Source organism: Nycticebus coucang, chromosome 13 (assembly GCF_027406575.1).
Source record: "Nycticebus coucang isolate mNycCou1 chromosome 13, mNycCou1.pri, whole genome shotgun sequence".
NCBI lineage: Eukaryota > Metazoa > Chordata > Mammalia > Primates > Lorisidae > Nycticebus > Nycticebus coucang.
In genome coordinates, this window is record NC_069792.1 from 77,500,917 (window position 1) to 77,523,053 (window position 22,137).

The following is a 22,137-nucleotide window of genomic DNA, read 5'->3' on the forward strand; positions in this document are numbered from 1 at the left end:
TTAAATGGTGATTTTTCTTCTCCCTTTTTTTAAATGGTGATTTTTCTATGTGTAACTATTGATTTCGAAGTCGAGTGTCTAACCTAAGCATTGCCTAGATTAGGCGTGACTCCACTGCATTTGCTGCTCAAATTTTGAAAAGATCAGTCATGGCAGAAAGGTGAAACAAAGTACCTTACATATACATATATGCTATGGACTAAAGTCTAGGGGGCATGATAGTAGGTAATTGTCCAAATTCCCAAGTCTTCTCTAAATTCATTTGGTCACTAAGCATTCAAATCTCAGACGCCGTCTTTATTTTAATTTTGATTGAGGATTCATGGATGACTGTTGCGTGTGTGAGTGTTGAGAATCGTTAGTTAAGACTTGAGCCAAACTTTTATTTCCTAGAAGAAGACTACATATTAAGTAGATAGACTTTATATGAATTCATATTGCTTTATGAACTTTTGCTGACAATATATATCAAAATGAATTGCACATATGAAGTTTTGGAAAGCATTGTAACCAGCATTTTAAAAGGAAAATGTATAAAAGCCATAATAAATTTGAAAATTCAGCTTTATTATATTCAAAAATTATGTCAATCATATAATCATCTGTCACATTAGCCATCCCTTTGTAATACGTTGTTGAAAAGTACCCATTGTCTACAGTCTCATTCCTAAAGCACCCACGCATTTTTCTTTTTTCACCATAAGGAATTCATTTTCTACTCATAGTACCTTTTGCTGCAATCGCATTCAATTCTGTGGATCTTGGTGACAAAGTGGCCCTGAGAGCTATTACTGAAAATAGAAATAGGAAACAGTGGGATCTCGGAGGCTGTTAACTTATTTCAGAATCTTAACAGAAGAGTGCAAAAGGGTCACTGGGAAGAAAAGACATATTTTGAAATGGCTGAACTTCTCAAGTATCACATCTACTTTGCAGCCACACAAACATGTACAAACCCATTTCCTGGTGAAAATGATAGAACTCAATCACAGAGAGGCTAATTTCTGGCCTTCTAAAGTAAATTAAATTCATTTCACCTGACTATCCGGAACCAGAAGAAAACTGTATTTAATGCTCTGTTTAGGAAACAAGAGCTAGACATCTTGGGTGTCTTTAGTGGCAGTGGAGTGAAAATGGAAAATGCTGGCTGTTTGACATGGGAAACCTCACAGGCACATGAGAACTCTCTTGCCAGAAGACAAAAGGCTTATCTTGCCAGTCTTCTCATATCCTACATAGAAATTCCTGGAGATGAATAAGATGTAGCTCTTACCCGAGGCTTAGTTATGTGATGGCTTTCACTCTTATTCTATGAAAGATAACTCCAGCAGGATATTGAAATGATGTTTCATTCTGAACGTAGAAGTATGATTTTGGTTAATAGCTTTATCAGGAAATCTGAAAACTATACTCCCTGATCTACCTGGGAACTTTGATCCTTTGCCAAGTTGGGATTACCTCTAGGAGCAGACTTTCACTTTAAAAGCACCTGTGTTTCAGTATGTTTAAGGAGGGAGCAAAAGAAAAAGAATTACAAGAATTACAAGCAAAAGAAAAAGAATAACTTTATCAAGGCTGTCTTACAATTTTATCATTGTTTTGTAAAATTAACAATGTTTTAACATTCCTAAATCTTTCTCCATTCTTTAACTCGAGTTCTTTCTTGTGGGAATAAATGTGGAGACCTCTATTCACCGCCCATCTCACAGGCAGTTGTCCAAACAATTGCCCGTAACACTTTTTAACCCATGAACAACTCATCATAAGGTATCTAATGTTAATAGGACTGTAACTCCTAGAAGACGAAAAGACCTATCTTTTTTAGCTTTACCATCTACTTCCCACCCACAAAACAAAGAATACACATGACTTTGCCATATTGGGCATCCATTCATTGCTTGTTGAGTTAGAATCTTATTGCAAGTTTTCTTTTATTACTCTCAGAAGCTATCTTCTTAGTGGGTTTCTTAGAAAAAAACTATCTGATTCAAATAGTATTATAATGATGTATCCAAGAGTAGTTTTTATTCTTAAATAAAGTAATTTAATCTTAAGAACTTTAATTTTTGCCATGTGTGTCAATTTCAATAGTTATATATGTAACTATTTTCATTCCATAGGTGAAGACAGTATTTATTGGTGTATACAAGAGCAGTAAATGTTACAGCTGGGAACATGGCCCACATTTCACAGTGTCTATTCATAATTTACTTTTTTTCTCATATTAGGAAAGAATTGGTTTGATGATAGTCCATGATTCATGATACTGGATAAGGTTCTCTACTCAGCAGTGCAGAGAGAAAGTTCCCAGAATTCTAGACTGTGAGTCAGATTCTAACAGGTCCCCATTGCTGCTCATGAATAGACAGAATGATTAACTGAGTAATTACGGTGGGCTTGGTGTTATGTGAAAAGTGAAAAAAGGGAGTAACTCCTATGTTCAGCACCTTTTATGATCTTGCTGGTGAGATCAAAGTAATCTCACTAAGAGTCAAGCCATGACAAGTCTCAATGAAAAAATAAAATTTAGGATGGGCACAGTGGCTCATGCTTATAATCCTAGCTTTCTGGGAGGCTGAAGCAAGTGGATCATCTGAGCTCAGGAGTTCAAGACCAACTTGAGCAACAGTGAGACTCTGGCTCAAAATAAATAAATAAATAAATAAATAAATAAATAAATAACCAGGCGGTATGATGGGTGCCTATAGTCCCAGCTACTTGGGAGGCTGAGTCAACAGAATCACTTGCGCCCAACAGTTTGAGGTTGCTGTGAGCTATGATGCCATGGCACTCAAACCCAGAGAGACTGAGTGAGACACTGTCTCAAGAAAAGTAAAAAGAAAAAGTAAAAGTAAAATTTAAATTAGAGCTGAATGAAAAATGTAATTTGAAAATACAGAAGGAATCTCACTAAAAGCTATTGGGAATAAATGCATGAGATTAGGAATGAACATGGCCTGAATAAAGAACAAGAAGCCTATTGATGTGACTGAAACAGAGATGAAGAGGTCAGAGGCTGACAGCAAATGAACTTGAATTTGTAGACTAAAGCATATCATCCTTTTCATCTTTGATCCCCTGAATATTGCCTGAAACATAGTCTACACACACAATAACTATAGTATTAACATTTATTGAGTTCAATTGAAGCAGATTAGGAAAGTTTTCTCTTTTTTTTTTAATAAAGCAGAAGACTTCAAATAGGGTATGATAAATTAGTGAAGATTTCTTGGTCAGGAAAATGTCACGATGTAAACAAAGGATCATGCTTGGGGGAGACTGAGTGATATAGCAGAGAAGAGTATATCAGCTTTGGATTCATATGAGCCCATATTTTATTACAAAAAGAAAATAGTTCAACTTTTCTGAGCCTCAGTGTTTTTGTTAAAAACAAACAAATAACAGACTGTGATATTCACAAGCTTCCCAGGGGTCTAGTATTATTATGCTTTATTAATTCTACCTTTTTCACTTCCTATACAATGACATTACAAATTAGTTGGAAAAGAAAAGAGATGAGCAACAGGGAAGTGAAAGTGGCCTGGAATAGGATGGAGGGAGTAAAAATGCCTAACACAGAGTGTAAGAAAAACAAAAAAAAAAAAACAAGACTGAGAAAAAATGGTATTTAGAGCATGACGAAAATAGGCTACCAAAATTTTTATTCTAAGGTAAACAAGAATGCTTTGTAAAAGTAATTAAAAAGTATGGTTACTTAGAATATCTGATTTTTGATAACATCTATTTCTATCCTTAAACATAATTACTTTTGCAAGATGATTTCTTAAATATTCTTTCAGAGTATTCTGACTTGATTAGCAAAATCTTTTGGGTGTTTTCTTAAAAAAAAAAAAATTATATGTTTTCTGGGAAAACCATAAACATAGCCAAAAAAGTGCTATTTTAAGTAAAGGGACACTGTGAAAACTCAGCTGATTAATCCAAATTTAAAAAAACAATATTAAGTTTTCTAATGAATATAAATTCATTGAATTATTTGGGCAAATGATTATTGAGGATTTCATTCTAAGAAAAAATACAGCTCATGGTACAGATTTAGAAAAATAATTATACACAAAAAATTTTAAAATATTGATTTTTATTAGCAACTAATGCAGTGGTAAGGAAATAAATACTAGTGTGTCCTAATGAAGGAATAGCAGGCCAATGGACTGAAGTGAAAAAGGCCTGAATCCATTTTAAGTAAGATATGTCCTACCTTCACTGCCTTCCCCAAATGGGAAAGAAATAGATAAAGATGAGTCACTATGTGTACTCTGTCATCAAAACAATAAATTTCAATAGAAAAGAAGCTTAAATTAAAGGGGGCGAGCTAGATGGTGGAACAGAAGGATTGTTTAGCTGAGCTCTCCTAGAATAATTGGGGAAAAAGAAAGAACCCAGCCTTACTTGGCACAGGGACCTTACCCAGAGTCATAGTTTCGGGAGTACATCAAGGAGGTGGTGAGCTAGATACAGCATATGAGTCAGAGTAGTGGAAATCTGATAAATTAAGCAAGTGATTGTGACAAGCTGACATCAGCTGGCCCCCCACAGAGGCCTGAGATGGGAGGAAGCCTTTCCAGAGTTTTCAGTTGTTAGAGGAAGTTGTGCACTAAGTAGAAAGCTTGGAAGAGTGGGTAGACTTGAATATTATACAGAAACCAGATTTGAATGTTGATTGAAGTGGATTTGCTGCAGGTTTGGTGGATGGTGAGGCAGCCATACTAAGAAGGTCTCAGTGGCCAGTGGGCTGCCATTGTGGGAAGTTTGTGAGAAGCTATTATCAGGCGCCTAAAACATGGCCATCTTAATTTTGCCTGCAAGAATCAGAGCTCCACTTTGGGGACAGGCTGAGGAATTCCTGCACCCCACAGGAACTGGAGTCGGGGGCACTGCAAGAGACCTGCCCCTGAAGGATTCTTGTGAGCTTTAAGATCTTAGTCCAGCAGGGTCTAAATGCTGAGGAGACAATCAGTCAATCACTGTAGGCCACTAAGTTAGGAATAAGGACCATAGAGGTTGCTGGCTGTGCTCTCCATCTCCTAAAATAACCACAGCACCAAGTGGTGTCCCAGAGACATATGGCAACATATTGTCATCAAGAGTAAGTACTTCTACTTTAATGACCATGAGGAAGAGTTTGGCACTGCTCAGGCTAAGGCCACTTAAAGGCCTAAACTATAAGACAAGATAATTTGAAGAAAAGGAGGCAGTGAAAAGGAAAATGGAGAACAAGGAGGTAAACAAAAAGAAAGAATACATGAGGAGGAACCAAAAGAAAAGTTGCGGCCTTGAGAAACCATGAGAAACCAAAACAGTGGAACTCCCCTAAGAGACCATGAGGCAGCTACTGCAGAAGTCTCCACCTATAAACAATTAATAGATTTGACAGAAAAGGAATTTAAAACATGGATGATACAGATACTAAAAGGAATAAATGAGAAAATGAAAAGATAGAAGTTGGACAACAGATATGTAGAATATAGAAATGATATGGTGGAGCTTGAAGAAATGAAGGAGACAATCAGGGAAGTATCAAAAGTAGGTTAGACCATGGAGAAGAAAGAACCTCAGTGCTAGAGGATAACATTATCGAGTTAACTCAGGCAGTTAAAGAGGCAGAAAAGAATACAGAGAAAGCAGAACAGAAGCTGAGAGAACTAGGAGACTCCATGAAGTGTTCAAACATATGAATAATAGGGATTCCTGAAGGGGAATAAGATTGTCCTAAAGCAGTGGTTCTCAACCTTCCTAATGCCATGGCCCTTTAATATAGTTCCTCATGTTTTGGTGACCCCCAACCATAAAATTATTTTCACTGCTACTTCATAACTGTAATTTTTACTACTGTTATGAACTGTAATGTAAATATCTGGTATGCAGAATGTATTTAGGAGACCCCTGTGAAAGGGTCGTTTGACCCCCAAAGGGATCACAACCCACAGGTTAACAACCAATGTCCTAAAGGAATGAAAGCTCTACTGGAGGCTATCATAAATGAAAACTTCCTAAGTTTTACTAAAGACCCTGTCACACTACTTTAAGATGGATATTGAACCCCAGGTCATCTCAATTTGAACAGAGCCTCTCCGAGACACATTGTAATGAATCTACCCAAAGTTAAGATGAAATAAAAAATTCTGCACACAGCCAGGAGTAAATGCCAACTGACCTACAGAAGCAGAGTCATTAGGATGACAGCAGACTTTTCAACTGAAGCCTTCCAAACTAGAAGACCATGGTTTTCACCTTCAACATTCTTAAACAAAACAATTTTCAGCCCAGAATCTGTATCCTGATAAACTAAGCTGTAATTTGATGAAAAAATAAAATATTTTGCAAATATACAAGCACTGAGGAAATTCACCACAACAAGATAAGCTCTATAGGAAATATTTAGACGTATTCTCAAACTGACCATCACAATGGACCACCAGCAAAGTAAACACCCAGAAGCTAAAGGCCAAAAATTGGCTTCTATGATGGCACAAAGGATAAAACTACACAACAGACTTTCTCATAACAAGATGAATAAAATTCTATCACACTCATTGATACTCTCAAAAACATCAATGGATTGAATTCCCCACTGAAGAGGCACAGGATGGCTGACTGGATAAAAAAGCACAAGCTATCCATATGCTGTCTCCAGGAGACACCTAACCCTGAAGGACAAATCAAGACTGAGGGTTAGGGAGGGAAAACAGTATTTCAAGGACATGTAAATCAGAAGAAAGGAGGGGTTGCAATCTCATTCTCAGATACAAGCAGATTCAAAGCAACAATAGTTAAGAAAGACATAGATGACACTTCATACACATCAAAGGAACAATACAACAAGAATACATCTAAATTTTAAATATTTATGCACCTAAACTTAAATGCTCCCAGATTTATGAAACAGACCTTGAGGGGTCTGATGAATATGATATCCCAAACACAATAATAGCCAGGGACTTTAACACCTCTCTGGCAGAACTGGATAGATTCTTTAAACAGAAACTAAATAAGGATACAAGGGATTTAAATGTGGCCCTAGAACAAATGGGATTAATAGACATATACAGAACACACCATCCCAAAGCAAAAGAATATAGTTTTTTTCTCATCAGCCCATGGCACATACTCCAAAATAGTTCACATCCTAGGCTACAAATCAAATCTCAGCAAAATTAAAGGATAGAAATTGTATCTTGTCTCTTCAAAGACTATAAGTCTATTAAGGTAGAATTCAACTTCAACAAAAATGTGCATCCCCACACAAAGGCATGGAAATTAAACAATCTTATACTGAATGATAGGTTCAGGAAGGCATAAAAGAGGAAACTGTTAAATTTCTCAAACATAACAACAATGTAGACACAAGTTACCAAAACTTGTGGGATACAGCAAAACCAGTCTTAAGAAGGAAATTTATTGCATTAGATGCCCATATTCGAAAAACAAAAAGACAGCACATCAATAAACTCACAAACCATCTTATGCAATTGGAAAAAGAAAAAAATCTAATCCCAATACCAGCAGAAGAAAAGAAATAACCAAAATGAAATCAGAGATTAATGAAATTGAAAACAAAAGAATCATTCAAAAAATTGAAGGAACAAAAAGTTGGTTTTTTGAAAAAAAAATAAATAAAATAGATAAACCTTTGACCAGATTAACTAGAAACAGAAAAGTAAAATCTATAATAACCTCAATCAGAAATGATACAGGGAAAATAATAACAGATGCCACAGAGATATAAAAGATCATTTATGAGTACTACAAGAAACTCTATGCCCAGAAATTTGACAATGTGTAGGAAGTGGATCAATACCTGAATTGCACCCTCTCCTTAGCCTTAACTAGGAAGAAATAGATCTCTTGAACAGACCAATTTCTAGAACTGAGATTGAAGAAACAATAAAAAATCTTTTGACAAAAAAATGCCCTGGTCCAGATGGCTTAACACCAATATTCTATCCAACCTTCAAAGAAGAGCTTATATTCATGCTGCAGAAATTATTCCAAAAAAATTGAGAAGGAAGGAATCTTCCCCAACACGCTCTATGAAGCAAACCTCACTCTGATACCAAAACCAGGAAAAGACCCAACTAAAAAGAACTTCAGATCAATTTCACTAATGAATATAGATGCAAAAATTCTGAATAAAATCCTAGACAATAGATTGCAGCTATACATTAAAAAAATCATTCATCATGATCAAGTACATTTCATCCCAGGGATGCAAGTTTGGTTTAACATAGGCAAGTCCTTAAACATAATTCTCCATATCAACAGAAGCAAAAACAAACACCATATGATCCTCCCAATAGAGGCAGAGAAAGCATTTGATAAAATTCAGCATCCTTTTCTATTTAGAACACTTAAGAACGTAGGCATAGGTGGCACATTTCTTAATCTGATCAAAACCATTTATGGCAAATGCACAGTTAATATTATACAGAATGGAGTAAAACTGAAAGGTTTTCCACTTAGAACTGGAACCAGACAAAGTTGTCCCCTATTGCCACTACTTTTCAACGTGGTGCTAGAACTTCTAGCCAATAAAATCAGGCAAGAGAAGGAAAGAAAGGGCATCTAAATGGGGACAGAGGAGGTCAAACTCTCGCTCTTTGTTGGTGATATGATCTTATACTTACAGAACCCCAAAGAGTCACCCATGAGACTTTTGGAAGTGATCAAAAAAATATGTCACTATCTCAGGATATGTAATCAATGTCCACAAATCACTAGCTTTTGTATACGCCAATAATAGCCAAGATGAGAAACTAATCAAGGACATGATTCCCTTCACAGTAGCATCAAAAAAAAAAAAAAATAATAATAATAAATAAAATAAAATAAAAAAGAAAAGAAAAAAGAAATATCTAGGAATATACATAACAAAATAGGTGAAGGAACTCTACAAAGAAAATTATGAAACTATAAGAAAAGAAATAGCAGAAGATATTAACAAATGGAAAGACATACTATACTCATGACTGGGAAGACTCAATATTGTAATAATATCTATACTTCCCAAAGCAATCTATGATTCAATGCAATCCCCATTAAAATATCATCATCATACTTTCATGATTTGGAAAAACAATTGTTTGTTTTGTATGGAACCAGAAGAAACCCCATATATCCAAGGCAATTCTTAGTAATAAAAACAAAGCCACGGGTATCACCCTACCAGACTTTTGGTTGTATTACAAGGCCATAGTGATCAAAACAGCATGGTATTGGCACAAAAATAGAAACATTGACATTTGGAACTAAAGAGAAAACCATGAGATGAAATGAACATCTTACAGCCACCTGATCTTTGATAAACCAAACAAAAACATACACTGGGGAAAAGAATCTCTATTCAATAAATGGTGTTGAGAGAACTGGATAACCACATGCAAAAGACTAAAACCATACATCTCACCACTTACAAAAATTAAGTCAAGATGGATAAAAGATTTAAATCAAAGGCATGAGACAATAAAAATCCTTGACGAAAGTGTGGGGAAAACACTTATCTGCCTGGGGAAAGATTTTATGAAGAAGACTTCCGTGGCAATTACAACAACAACAAAAATAAACAAATGGGACTTAATTAAACTGAAAAGCTTCTGTAGAGCAAAGGAACAACCAAAGTAAATAGACAACATTCCGAATAGGAAAAGATACTTGTATATTATGAATTGGACAAAAACTTGATAACTAGGATCTACAGAGAACTCAAAATAATCACAAAAAAAAGATATAACAGTCCCATTTATCACTGGGCAACAGACATAAATAAAACCTTCTCTAAAGATGACAGACAAATGGCTAACAAATATATGAATAAATGCTCATTGTCCCTAATCACCAGAGAAATGCAAGTCAAACCCACCCTGAGATATCACCAAACCCCAGTGAGAATGACCCACATCACAAAGTCTCAAAGCTTCAGTTGCTGGCATGGATGTGGAAAGAAGGGAACACTTTTACACACTGGTGGGACTGAAAACTAATATAACCTTTTTGGAAGAAAGTATGGATAATCCTCAAAGAACTCAAATTAGACCTCCCATTTGATTCTGAAATCCCATTACTGGGCATCTAGCCAAAAGAAAAAAAAAATCCTTTTATCATAAGGACATTTGCACTAGACTACTTATCGCAATTCAATATACAATAACTAAAATACGGAAACAGCCTAAATGTCCACCAACCCATGAATGGATTAACAAGCTGTGGTATACATATTCCATGGAATACCATTCAGCCATTAAAAAGAAATAGAGACTTTACATTTTTTGTATTAACCTGGATGGAAGTGGAGCACATTATTCTTTCTTTTTTTTTTTTTTTTTTTTTTTGGTTTTTGGCCGGGGCTGGGTTTGAACCCACCACCTCCGGCATATGGGACCGGTGCCCTACTCCTTGAGCCACAGGATCCGCCCAAGGAACACATTATTCTTAATAAAGCATCATAAGCATGGAGAAGCAAGAATCCAATGTACTCAATTCTAATATGAAGGCAGTAGATGAGCTAATACCAGGGGATGGGTAGGGGAATGAGGGAGCAGAGAGAGGAGGATGGAGGGAGATGGGGGGTCATGGGGGATGGCACACCTCTTGGGGGCAGAACACAATTATAAGAGGGACTTTGTCTAACAAATGCAATCACTTAATCCCCCTAATTCTTTGTATCCTCAATGAATCCCAAACAACAACAACAAAAACAAAACAACAACAAAAAACCTAGGGTACATGCAGATAAAAAAAGAAACTTCATTAAAAGTTTATTTTTGCTGAACAATCATTTGGACTTCAGGATTTACTCAGGAATCACAAAGGATGAAATATTTGTCCTGAGTCATACAAGATTCAAGGAAAATGGAACTGGTTTTTGTTGACCCCACCCAGCCTCACTGATGATGATTTGATAAAGCAACTTTATTGTTCCTGGCCACTGACTTATTTTCATAAGTCAGTTAAATAGTGAGACAGTCCCCTCTCACTATTTAACACAGAGCTACATCTCTTCAGAATACATATGTTCCTCAAAGAAACTCACTGTTCTATTCCTAAATAGAATCACCTTAGTACACTATATATATAAAATATGCACACACATTTAGTATTTATGAGTGTATGTTTGCAGTGGCTAAACTTGTATGCATGAACGTGTGTGTATATAATGAGTTTCCATGGCTATAACCCAGACCTGCTGCCAAGATTATACGTAACATATCACGTCATGTTTTTGGAGGAAATTCAACCTTCGATAGTCATTTCTTTTTTTCTGTTTGTATAGTCTTACTACATGAAAGTGATTGGAATCTATCTATCATTGGAATAGCTATTGGAATCTAGCTATCATTCACCTTCTAAAATTATTTTGTCAGAAGTTCCAGAGCTTTTTGCTGTTCCTTCATGCATTTCTTTTCTCTTAATCCCCCTAAAAATGTTTTGGTGTGGGGCGGCGCCTGTGGCTCAAGGAGTAGGGCGCCGGTCCCATATGCCGGAGGTGGCGGGTTCAAACCCAGCCCTGGCCAAAAAACCACAAAAAAAAAAAAAAATGTTTTGGTGTGATATCTGAACACCATCAAGAGTGTTCAAAAAGACCACCTTTGATCAAAGAGAGGAGCAAAAAGTAATATGGAGCAAACCACCCTTGCTCCATCTCTCCTATTCTAGCCAGATTGGACAAAATGTTATCAGGGACTTGTTGTGGTCACAGAATGTACAGGATACAAGGGTCAAGAAATACCACCTAGATCGTTTGTTTGCATAATTCTTACGTTATGAATGATCAAGAAATGCCACCTTGATCATTTGCCTGCAGAATTCTCACGTTAAGACATAGCCTCATGAATGGGTAGACAGGGAATGCTTCTGATAAAAGCGAAACCTTCCAGAGTACAGGCTTGTCAGAAAGAACATGGATGAAAGAACAGGCTTGAATACATAGCCTCTGCTATGTGAGTCTAAGGAAAAAGAATCTTCCTGTCAAATTAAGGAGTAGTTCCTAAGGAAGTGCGGGGAGTGAGACAGCCTCTGACAACTCTGCCTCTTCCAAGCAGATAACTAAATCATTTGCAGTTCTTCCGGAAAATAACCCCACATTGGAAAGATGAGAAGAGACCCTGAATTCTACATTAAAATTCTGCCAAACTTGAAAAGTAAGAAACACTGCTCTGGAAATTTTATTGATTTAAAAATATATTTGAAGATGACATTAAAAATCAGGTTCACACTTGCCATGAATTGAACAAAGGTGAGCCTGTATGCTTTCATGGCAACAGATGTTAAACATAGACAGAAAAAAAAATAATCTTAGGTTTTAGAGCTGGGATTGTATGTAGTGTTCTGAAACCTAATGCAAAATTTTGGCTGGTATTTTTATGTATCCTCTTTCTTCTTCAATGCTTAGAAATAAACAAGTTTAGCGATCATAATGCTTTTCAATGCAAAATAGCTCAAAGTTTCAAACATTTCAAAATATTTTATTCACATGATGAATAAATTAAAAAAAATTTATTAGACTACCAAAATTCTTTTGGCCAACAATCCTTTGCCAATGGGCTATAGAACATTAGTGATCTGTTTCATAATTCAAAATAAATTTTCCTCTTGCTTTCCATGCATTCTAGCCAGCTAAGTGGGGAATTGCTTTGAAGGTTGACAATCTGCTCCAAGTCTTAGAAAGCAGGAAAATCCCTAAAGAAAGATGAAAAATATTTGAGATCCCAGTTTAGAGGTATGAAAATTATATAGACTTCAGCAATGAAGAAACCCTTGAGAACAAATAATCCTGGCTCTGTTTCCCTGAAAATAAGACAATGTCTTATTTTAAGGTGTGCCCCCAAAGATGCTCTAGGTCTTATTTTCAGGGGATGTCTTATCTTTCTTGTAAGTAGGTCTTATTTTCGGAGGATGTCTTATTTTTGGGGAAACAGGGTATATATGGCTGTGTAATCTCAGGAAAATTGTCGTTTTTAATTATGCCTCAGTTTCTTCATTTTTGTGATGGTAGAGGGAACACCTTCTAGCAATCCCTGATAATTGAGGTATTGTACATTAAACACCTATTTTGTGCCCCTGAATGTGCTTGGTTTCATACTATACTGACCTTTTATTTTCCTTTTTTTTTTTATGTTTGTCTGAAACAAGAAGGGAATGAAAGGCTTCCCTGACTTGTACAAGTTATGAAATCTGTGGTGCAACAGACACATCCTGTTTCTGTGCAGCGTGAGTTATTCAGCATTCTTAGGAGATAGGTTGCTGCTTCCAAGCAGAGGGGAGTTATCGACAGTTATTCAACAGAAGTACTTTTAGGTAAAACTCTTCATTAATCCCAGATACTCCACCACAGAGGAATATGTTATCACCGAATCCTGTTGACCTAGTTAAGCTGTCTCTAATTTTATTCCTGATAGCCTATAATTAGGATGATCTGAAATAACCTGAAAATATTCAGTGCCAGCACTTGTCCCAAAAGACAAGTAGCAAAATCTTCAATAAGGCCTTTTCTGAGATTTGTTCTTTTATGTCACCAGATTTGACAATCTTTCAGCACAGAGAAAGGTGGGGGGGGGGGTGGCTGGGGAAGAAGGAAAGGAAAGAGAGGGCCAAGAAGAGGGGGAGAAAATAGGAATCTCTTAGCGTTGGGAGTTTTATCAAATTGTTGGCCAGGCCTTTGCTCAAATATATTAGCGAGCAGTCATCTCACATCTGTGAGTAAAGTTTGGGAGAGAATCATCCTCCATAAACATTCTCAATAAACACAAACAAATCTCTATATCAACACAGCTCTGCTTTTGTGACTGGGGCTTTTAAGAACACAGTATCGCTTTTCAGAAAAAGCTAAACAGAAATGCAACAGTATTTTCCACCCTAAGTGTCTCTCCTACCCCCCTGACTCTAACAAACAGAGCTTCGGAAACGCAACACCTATTGCATATTTCCTCAGAAATGCCAGATTGCTGGGATTTTAAAGAGTTCTACTTTTTTTGTTTTTTTTCCTTTTTGACATTTAGACAGATTGAGTTTGAGAGAGGAAGTGACTCTGAGTCCAGACTGCCCCGCACCACTGTCAGAGGAAATAACTGAAGTAAAATGAAGTGATAATATACTGTAGAATATTTAACAGAGAGAAAGGCAGGGGAAAATGGCAATCTGGGAATACACAACTGATCCCCAAAATAGACACAGTCTCCTGTGCCAGAAAAAATGCCAAGTACAGTAGATCATAAAATGGTCAAACTACCTTGCCTGTGGGCTGCCTGTTGACACAGGAGGAATGGCTCCCCAATAGTAAGAATAGCTGGGTCTTTATTCCCAGTCTCTGCTATCATTTGTCAGGGACCTTGCCAACTTTCCTTTCCACTCCTTTCTGTATATCCATCAGTGAGAGAGCTGGTAAGTAGCCTCCTTAATGACTGCAGCATGTTGCAGGAGGATTAATGGCAGATAAAGTACAACTGTGGGCTCTTATGTCACGTTGTGAATGAAATCAGAGGATTCTGGGAAGGATATTAGCAAAGCTCTTTCCATTTCATAGAAGACTCAAGGTGAATAGGGACATTCAGATTTCCCCCCCAAGAAAAGATATGATAAATAGAGTGGTGAAAGGAAAATACACCCCCTTCTGTGTGCTTAATGAGCAACCCGCCACCTTCTGGGGAATGGGATGAGAATGCTGACCTGGAGTCTTAGCATGATGGAGAGGTTGAAAAATTGGCAAAACAAGCCTTCCTCCTCTGCTGAAAGCCACGGAGTGAGGAATGATGCTCCGAGTGGGGAGGCATCCTTTGAAAGAATACTGCTACCTTGTATTTATGGTAAAATGGGGGAGATTTACAGTTGAAGAAGGCTTCTTTGTCTTTTTGTAGTGTGGGTAAAAAAGAATAATCACTTTTCCTCACCTTTGGGAAAATGTCCTTTTCTCTTTGTGAAAGAGACAAAGAGACTTTCTAGAATGCATGTGCTGGCCAGCCGTTAAGGCTGAGGCCATCACGAACATTAAGAACCAGGGAAAGTTTCCGTCTTAGTTTTCTTTCTTCTTTTTTCCTTTTTTCCTCTTTTTCTTTTCCTTTCTTCTATCCTTTTTTTTTTACATCTTTTTCTGGTTTTTCTCTTTCAATCTTTCAATTCAGAGACAGTCTTTTACATCTCACAAAAGAAAAACAAAAGACAAGCCAGGTTATGAAGAAAAAAGGTTTGAGGGAGAAATCAAGAGGAAAAAAGGGCCGACGGAAATACAGTGAGAAAGTTTCCCTGCGATAACCATGTTATGAGACAGTGCGCATTGAAGAATATACATGTACACCGTGGACACTTTCCCACTTAAAAAAAAATGTTTACTTCTTATTCTTAAATGCAGGAAAATGAAGTGATTTGAAACCTGCTGAAGTCTCTCCAGGTGGTATGAATCGATGCAGTTTCAATGAAAAAGGAGTGGCCATCTGTGAAAGGTTAAGTTCCTATGATTTAGGGCAGATACTAGAATTGGAAGAATGGTTGCTCAGAATTTCTATCCAAATTTTGTAGTTTTCAGGGTAGACGTTTGTTCAGTCAGTCTTAGTAAAAAAGAACTTCTCATTTCAGAAAAAAAAAAAACTCAATAAAATACTGAAAACATTTCTTCATAAAATAATTCTTATAACACATTATTTGATAAGTTGAAACTATTTTTTTTTCCCCAGATTCACAGGAATTTAATTAAGGGAGAAATTATATTGGTAAATTGTTTTGGAATTTTCCACAGTATAAAATGTTTAAGCTATATTTCTATAGTTTATATGAACTAATACATTATTTGGATTATCTTTCTCTAGAACATATTGATAAGCATAGCAGGAATTTTTAGTCTGAAAACTGAGATAACTGTTTTCATTAAGCAGGAAATCAAATTTATTGATGAAATTCAGCAAAATATGGGAAATGTCAAAAAGGCTTCTCAACCATGTAAACACAACTGCTATTAACATTTCAATATGTATCTTCTGCTTTTTCCCTATGAATTTATTCTGTTAAATATATTGATTATAATTTTACTGCTTGCATATTTGATAATGATAATAGTTATAATTTATTTATGATGTATCAGATATGTTACATACTTTACACTTAATTCCTAAGTTAACTGTCTAAGATAAGAAGACAAAGAAATTGAGATTTGAACTTGCCCAACATGACGTAACCAGTAAGTGGTACAGCTGAACTTGGACTCAAATGTGTTTTTCTGTGCTCATCCTACATTATTATGCCTATTACATCTGATAATATTTAAGCTTCAATATCTGACATTAAGGACATTGTAAGTACAATCATATTCCACTCTAAGTGGTTATAAATGTCCCAAAGATAGGCTTTTAACACAAAATAGCACTATTATAGAACCTGCAGTGGAAAGACATATTTAGGATATATGCTCTCCAATTTGTATAAATAATCAACACATTGAATCCCACAAAGGCATAAATATATTCATGATCTATGTATATATGACTTAATAAAAAGAAGAAAACTCCAACTTAACTTATTTTTTGGCTAATAAAAGGGACTCCGATTTATGCCAGAGTATGCCCAGGGGTTAAAACAGATGTTGTTTACTCTAAGAACTCGACGTTTATTACTAGTTTTTTTATCTTACATATTGTTAGGATTTTCATTTAGGTGGGGTTGTCAGAGCCTGTCATAGTATATTCCCTGTGCTATGTTAATTGTACAAAAGTAGAACAATTTTCCTATACAAAGAAAAGGATGAGAAAGGAGAAGCTCTTTGACAGCTCCAATTACTCTGTGGCTCTGTGATACCCAGGACACTATTTGAACCTGGAGCAATTTGCTGGCATGAAGAGTATCAAAAGCATATTTAGTGGATGGGAGGAAGGACGGCAGTCCCTTTTATTAGACCGGCAATTGACCATCTGTGTCAAACGGTAGTGTTTAACTTGCAGGTAATCATGGCAAAATAGTTTGATGATGTGTGCAGGCTTTTTATTTTTTCCTGGGTAGGGGGAAGGTGGAATGGGAGTGGTTAAAAGTGAAAAGTAAAGGTCACCCCATCATCTATTGAAATCACAGGCACAGTCAGCTTATTTCTGAGCATCTTCTCCCAACCCAGTCCGAAAAAAAAAAAAATGCCATATTAAGTATTCAGTTAAATAAAATCAAATTTAAGTTCTGTTCTCTAGGATGTTTCTTTTCTTTTCTTTCTTTCTTTTTTTTTTTTTTGCATTTTTTGGCCAGGGCTGGGTTTGAACATCAGTCATATGGGGCCAGCGCCCTACTCCTTTGAGCCACAGACACCACCCTCTTTTCTTCTTTCTTTCTTTATTTATTTTTAGACTGAGTCTCATTCTTGCTTAGGCTGGTTTCCAACTCCTGAGCTCAAGCCTCAGCACCTCTACCTCCCAGAGTGCAGGGTAACAGGCATGAGCCATGGCAGTTGGTGCTCTCTAATATTTCTTTAACGTGAAATTTCCAGCATCAGATGATATTTGCAGTTTTTTACCTCTTTCATTCATTTTAGAACCATCACCTGAGCCCTAAGACTGTTAATGCCAAAGAACTTATTTGAAAATTTATATGTTATTTCAGTCTTTTAGGAAGCTATATGGAGTTTTTATCAGATATAGTTAAATTCCATGCCTTTTTAAAAGAAAAGTATGCTTTTGTCAATTAAATTTCTGTCTTCTTATCCAGGTGGCTGTAGCCACGGTAGTAAGTTTGATATTTTAAGACAGTAAATAATTAAGAAGTAATTTTACATTCAGATGTTTCTTTGCTTTCTGTATTGGGAAATTCTTTTCAACTCAACCTGATTTTTTGTTTTCTTACTAACAAATGTTTGGAGAAATAAAGAAATAATGTATTCCCAGCAAGAGCAAAATTTATATACTAGAATTACAAAGATCTAGTAACTTACAGGATCTGGATTTTCTAGTATTTAAAATCAGTTCCAAAGGGTAGTGTTTAACTTTGGGGCTTTAGTATTTCAGAACTTAGAAAATTGGGAATTTTAGAGGCATTGAAATATTTCTTTTGGCTTGGCGCCTGTAGCTCAGCGGCTAGGGTGCCAGCCACATATACAGGGGCTGGAGAGTTCAAACCCAGACTGGGCCTGCCAAACAATAATGACAATTACACCAAAAAAAATAGCTGGGTGTTGTTGTGGGTGCCTGTAGTCCCAGCTACTTGGGAGGCTGAGGCAAGAGAATCTCTCAAGCCCAAGAGTTGGAGGTTACTGTGAGCTGTGATGCCACAGCACTCTACCCAGGGCAACAGCTTGAGACTCTGTCTGAAAAAGAAAAAAAGAAGGAAAGAAAGAAAGAAGGGAGGGAGGGGAAAGAAAGAGAAAGAAAAGGTAAAATTTTTTACTCTTTCTTTTTTTTTCTTTTTTTTGAGATAGAGTCTCACTGTGTTGCCCTCAGTAGAGTACTATGGTGTCACAGCTCACAGCAACCTCCAACTCATAGGCTAAAGCAATTCTCTTGCTTCAGCCTCCCAAGAAGCTGAGACTATAGGTGCCCACCACAGCACCCAGCTATTTTTTTTTTTATTTTGGTTGTTGCAGTTGTCATTGTTGTTTTAGCTGCCCCGGCCTGGTTTCAAACCTGCCACCCTCAGTGTATGTGGCCAGTGCCCTACCCACTGAGCTATGGGTGCTGCCTTCAAGGGTTGAAATATTTTATCACTTCCCATCACCCCCAACACAAGTGCCATGATGTCTGTTTTATAATGTATTAATTAATAGCTCTTTACTTATCATTCAGCAAATATTTTTGAGTAACTTATTCTGTGCCAGACACTGTTCTAGGCTTGGGGAGATGTTTCATTGAAGAAAAATAAAAGGAATCCAAATAAAATTCCCTGCTCCCATGAAGTTTATATGCCAATGGGGCAAAGAGACAATAAATACATAATTATACACAAAACATCATACATTGTGATATGTACTAAGAAAAAAATAAATGAGGGAAGAGAATAAAAATGCTGAGTGGAGGACTGATATTTTGGGGGCCTTAGAGGAAAAAGGATGAGTAATATAGCTATCTAAAGGAAAAGCACTCTGGACCCCAGTGCTGTCTAATACAGGGCTGCCAGCTTCACATGGACTGCACAGGTGTGGAACTTGTTCATTATTACAGAAAATTCTACTGGAACGTGCTGCTCCCAACAGAATGAACTACCTAAAGAGGGGTGCAACAGAGGAAGTAACAAAGAGATGACTATGGCTATAGCTTATAGCTGAGTACAAGTGGTAGAGGGAATTAAGAGATAGAGAGTTAATGAGGGGCTGCTACACGTAGAATCTCACACAGATCCTGCCTGGACTTTAAGATATTATTCTTAGCAAGGTAGGAAGCCTTCGGAATGTGTTGAGTGGAAGGATGATGTGATCTGCTTTGCAATGTGTCAGGGTCACTCTGACTGCTCTTTAGAGAATTCAGAAAAGAGCCAAGACCACAATTTAGGAAACGATTGAAATCATCCAGGAAGACGTGGTGATGTTTTGAACTCTGGGTAGCAGAATTTGTGAAAACTGGTAGATTCTATATCTACATGGGAGTACAACAAAGGTAGAAAACCCCACCTAGGGATACTTGTTACAGTGTAAGTACAAGAGAACCCCTCCCAGAAATGATGATTTGGGTGAACTATTATGGCACATGTAAATCTCCATTTTATTTTATCCCATGTGAATACTGATGCTGGTGCCTTATCTCGGTCTCCAACATATTTTTGCCTTGCACTTTCTGAAAATATTGAAATAAATTTGTTTGTTGCTCATTTATTATCAGTTTTGTAACTGATAAACCCTGGACACTCATGAGGCAAGCAGTGTGGTGATCATCTGAGGAAGCACAGATGCCCCCCAAATGTCTCTTTAATACCACTGTGAATGAAAAGATATTTAACAACATTTTTGGTTCTATTTTTTGCTGTTTTGGGGTACATGACTTAGGATTTACCTAAAAATCACATAGCCTCTGCTTAAGTCAAGATGAGATGCCATTTCCACTTTTCCCCATGTGCCAGCTGCCATTTAGCAATCATAGTTACGGACACACATGTTTTCCCATCCTAAATTTCTTGTAATGAATGAATTCTGAATGGAAAAGAAGCCATTCCATAATCTCTTTTCTCTTTCTCATGAAGACAGTACCACTGTCCATGATTTGATTTTCAAAGTTTCTATCCCTAAGTAGTTATAAAATGATGGACAAATATACACGTATTTATATCAAGGCAAATGGTTTTTGCTGTTTTATTTTTCAGATACAACTAAATCCAGATAATAATTTTTTAAATACTTTTTCTTTTCGATATTTTTTCTTCATTGCTTAGGAAGGTAAGATGGCTTAGATTTTAATGAAGAAATCAGAGGAAATGCATTCAGGAGAAGTAAAAAACAAAGATCAATCAGACTAAAGTGAATGGTTACCATTTGCCTACAGCCTGGCATAACTGCCTTTATATTGTAACTGTGAAGAACAGGAATACTTTTAAGTATAATTTTCACATAAATCAAGTAGCACGTGGAAAGGAAAAATAAATGTAATATTGCTTTTATGAGTATCTGACTAGTGGCAATGGACTAGGTGAAGGTATCTGAAATTTTTCTTTCAGAAATTTCTATCTGAAATTTCTCTAGAAGTTTATTATTTATGATTTATTCTTTTGTTTCTAAAAACATTTTAGATACACATTAGGGAGAATAAAGTCATATTAGTCCGAATCATTTTAATTTGAATTCATTGATCAGATCACTTTTGTTCTCAATAGAAAGGGTTAAGAATGCTTTAGAAGATTTGACATCAGAGGTTTAAAAAGAAAGAGGTGGGAACAAAGGCAATAATAAACTGCACCACTTTTTTTAAGGGCCAGTTTTGAGGAAAGCAAAATGTATGTAGAAATGATAAGTTTGGGAAGTCCAGGTTGTTTTGTGGCATTTGCTGAAAGATAAATTGAGGGCACTGTTCACCAATTCCTGTGCCTTTCCTTTGACTCCATCTATAGGACGGTATCCAAGAGCACGGTGACGACTGTGGAGCCAACCCCCATAGCTTTCCGGGGTTATGTTTTTCTATATCATTCACCACTGCACGTTTGGCCATATCATTTTATAATGGGATTAATGATGAAAGAGACACAAAAATTAGTGTAGGGTGTGAGGGCAGGGAAAGCTGGAGAATCCATCCTTCTAGTCTCTATCCCATAACTCTCATAATACTGCCTTTTAGATTAGCCACCATTAACTTTCATCCCATCTGCCTATTTATAATATACATTTTTTTCCCTGATCATTTATTCCGATTAAAAAGTCTTCAGTATGTGGCTCATGGAAAAATATTTGAGGTTTTACTGTATTTCTCAGGGATGGAAAGCGTTCTTTTCATATATGTACGAAATATGAGAACTGGTCATGGGTGAGACTTTGTAGGAGAAGTGCAAGCAAAAAAAAAAAAGAAAGAAAGAAGAAAGTATTTCCTCAGAGGTAAAATGGTGGTCATATTACAGTGGCAGCAAAAGGAGATGACTACTGCGTAGAAACCCCCACCAAGCCCACATGGGTGTATATATTGTCTGAAAAATACTCTCATCTCACAGTGTTTTTTGTCTTAGGCTAAAATACTCACCATGAAGACAGCTTGTCCCAAAGATTTTGATCTTTCAAAGAGAAACAGAATTTTAAACACTTGAGAACACAGGGAAAACAAAAAAAAAAAAGATGGTTACTGAAATGATGTAAGCATTCTGTAGATGGCTCAAGAATAAAATCTCAAGTAAGTATTTCTCACGGATACATTCCATCCACTGAAACTTCAAGCAACAGAGAAAATAGAACGAATCACATTCCAAAGGATTCAAGTTCTGTCTAACAGCACCACTAACTAAAGGTTTTAGCACATTCTCTGATGAGTGCTTGGGATGCCTTGTCTTATTTACCTATTGCACTGACTCTATGAAATAAAAATGTTTCTATTCATTTTTTATAGTGCACACTGAGGTGCAGGGTCAGTACTGAAGGCCAGCTTATGTTTTGCAGAATCAATTTTCCTTTCTGCATGGGCTCTAGGTAAGGGTTGGTAAAAGGCAATCAAACATGACATCACAAATCTACTCTGATGTCAGCCTAGGCACTCAATAACC